This window comes from Colobus angolensis, unplaced genomic scaffold (genome assembly GCF_000951035.1).
Source record: "Colobus angolensis palliatus isolate OR3802 unplaced genomic scaffold, Cang.pa_1.0 Scaffold62, whole genome shotgun sequence".
Lineage (NCBI taxonomy): Eukaryota > Metazoa > Chordata > Mammalia > Primates > Cercopithecidae > Colobus > Colobus angolensis.
In genome coordinates, this window is record NW_012119821.1 from 4,288,016 (window position 1) to 4,291,433 (window position 3,418).

Sequence of the window (3,418 nt, forward strand, 5' to 3'; positions counted from 1 at the left end):
AACTACAAAAATTAACTGGGCGTGGTGGTGGGCACCTGTAGTCCTGCCTACTTGGGAGGCTGAGGCAGGACAATCACTTGAACCTGGGAGGCGGAGACTGTAGTGAGCTGAGATCGCACCACTGTACTCTAGTCTGGGTGACAGAGCGAGACTCCATCTCAAAAAAGAAAACAAAACAAAAAAGTAAGCTTAAGGAAACATTGGCCACTTCTGACCTCTTAGCCAAGGTATGCAGATGAGAAGACAATGGGAAATGTCTAACATTTCTACAAACGCACTGGTTTACAAAACCGACACTCTCAAACGATGTTGAAATTTGCCCGTGGGAGGAGATCCCTATTTTAGAATGTTTGAATACACTGATTCTCCTGCTGGATAGTTTCCTTTGACAGAAGAGTATTTTTTTTCTTTGTTTTTAATTTTCTTCAGTTTTTCCCTGTCAAACTTCCCTACTTTTGACATGTTTGGCTTATCACTCATCTTGACTAAGGAAAACCTGTGGCTCACTCTGGACTAGATAGTAGCACCATATTCTTACTGTGTTTTTTCTATGGTTAGATAGACAAATAGCATTTTGTTCCAATTGCCTACTGTACTCAGTGCAGGTTGGTGGCCCAGGAGCAATAACCTGGGTTTATAGTAGAATATGCCATCTAGGTTTGCATAAATGCACTCTATGATTTTCACACAATGATGAAATCATCTAACAACACATTTCTCAGAATGTGTCCACATCATTAAGCAACACGAGACTGTAATTGTTTTGTTTCTGGCTGCTGTAAATGACAACATCAGCAGTTGAACAAGGCTGGTTTTGATTGTAATCATAAAAGTAATCAAAAAGTAACTTTGTAAATTTAAAAGAAAAAAGCTTATATTTTCTACAGAAGGAAGATTTACATCCAAAATTGTTTTTAAATAAGTTACAAGTTTAAAGAAATGGGCATAATTCGGTTTCAGATGGATCCCTTTTGCATCTCAACCCAGGAGCAGAGAAGATTACAGTTGAGAAAATCTTGGGCTAGTTGTTATTTTGTGTGCAGTTTTCTTAGGGTTTTCGTGGGTCTTTTACTTAAAGCCTTAAGACATTACATAACAATGAGCTTGGAAATAGTGTTTTTCTCTTTAGTATATAATTAAATATGTTTATTATTTAATAATAAATACCTAGTTTGCAGTTGTGGAGTCTATAATTCAGTTCTGCAATGACATTGGTGGGAGTATTAAGTAATGAGTGCAGAGAATTGAGCAAATGTAACACAACTATTAACTTTCATTCTGAAACTTCAGATCTTTTATAAATTACATCGTCATCACTAGTCACCTACGAAGTTAAAAACCTGTTCTATAGTAAGAGACACAATTGAAGAGACTTTCTGAAGGTCACCGAAGACTGAGGTTTTTATTATCCAAGAGGCCAGAATTACAAATATTTGAACATGGATGCCTACTTTGAACTCAAATGAAGAATGGTTTCCTCTTTGGGAAGAATCTGGAGATCAATTCCCGAATGTAGGGATGACTTCTATTTACTCATGGGATGAGGATAGAATGTAAACATATGTTTAAGCATGAAATGGATTGGAGTTACCTTAAGAGCAAGGTGTTATGCTACTTAGGAGACACAAAACAATATGATGAGTCAGGCTATAGTATGTATTTGGAAGACAGAGAGAGTGGTGGGTGGGGGGAGAGAGAGAGAGAGAGAGAGAATGAGAGACAAAAAGAGAGATATAAAGAGAATGAGAAAATAACATTCTCTATAATTATGCTAAATTATTGACATATTTTCTTAAAAAATAAATTCACAGATCACAGTTATAGAAAAATGCATTGCTGTATTTTTATCCAAGCATTCATTATATAAGGATAGAAGACTGTGCATTTAATTATATGAATAGCACTTAATGTCATGTAATCTTGTTTGAAGACTTATTTATTTGATCTCCTTTAGACAAAGTGACAATTCAATTTGCTTTAGCTTTGTTAGAAAACCCCTCGTCTTCTAATTATATCTGTTGGTGCATGAGTAGACACAGAGCAACAGATAACACACTGACAACTTGCAGACCTAGGGGCGAATATCTGTTATCACAACTTGTGGAGTTTAGACAAAACATTAGTGAAATTGATGTGTTTTTCTAGGGATGAAGTAGCAGAAAATACTTTTTAGAAGAAAGAACTTGTCTTCTAAAATATAGGAAGCTATTCAAAGAGAAATATATTTAGACTAAAATTAATTAAAACAGATGCATAATGAAATAACTTAAAATAAGCAATAGAAATATGCTCCTCATGAAGGATAAAGTTCCTAGCTTTGTATGTGAGCAAAATGTACCTTCTTGAAAATTTTTCTAGGAGAAATGAGAGCCAAATTTTCAGCACTGGCAGAGAATTTTAATTATCAGAGCAAGCTGAAGGATTAATGGACATAGCTCTAGAATGTGAGTAAAATAAATCATGTTCCCCAATGACCAATTTCTACTTAATTTTCTGCTGGAAGTGAATAGGCCTGAAATTCTGCTTAATCTTATTTTAGTGATGTCCAGTGTCCCTGCATTAATTTAGGGGTATCAGTTATTGTTGTATTCAAAACAACAAATACGTCTAAATTCAATGAATCACTGAGAATGACATAATTTATAGTGAATATAAAAATCTGCATCAAAGTTTGCTCAAACAATAAAGATTCATGACTGTGAGATATAAACTGTGGATAATAAATTTGTGACTTGAAGTTTTCATATAATACTGTGGAAAAAGGTGTATCAAACATTTAAAAAATGAGTGTATGCTGGTGTTCCTATATAAGGAGAGAAATCAAAAATCCTTTATTTCTTCATAAAACAAAGAACTTTTATCCTATAGTGCCTGTGACCTGAACCTCAAAAAAGAAATGAACATTACCTCCCCCTGTTTCCCATCCCTGCAATCAACTTTTTTTTTCTGCCAAGGAGAAAATCTGTTGTCAAATTACCCTATTGTCCTGAGCAGTGGACAAATAACAGAAAAGCTTTGAACTCATAAAACATGTTTCATCCGCAAAGTACAAAACACTTCCAAAAAGAATAACTCATACATTCACATAATCACCAAATCTCCTCTTCTTGCTGGGGTGGTGATGGGGTTAGGGTAAAATGTTGTAATTACGTGTTCTACTATACTCAAGGAAAAAAATAAACTTAGAAAAGTGAATATTCTCAGATAAGGAAGGATTGAAAATATCACAGATGACTCAATGGGACTCAAAGCTTATTAAACTCAGTGATGAGCAAGTGGTTGAATGTGGATTTAGAAGAAATGGGAGTACACTAGGATTGGGACTGGGTAAGAAAGGAGCCTCAAATGACTCTGAAGATTGCACAAATGCCTCATTTCAGTTGTGCACTGGAGATGCTTCTTGGCCTCATCTTAGTGT

At 35.1% G+C, this 3,418-nt stretch overlaps 1 pseudogene; it reads right to left on the reverse strand.

The window, feature by feature from the left end:
- Positions 1–341: 341 nt before the first annotated feature.
- On the reverse strand, positions 342–480 carry LOC105527415 (annotated as a pseudogene).
- Between the last annotated feature and the right edge of the window lie 2,938 nt (positions 481–3,418).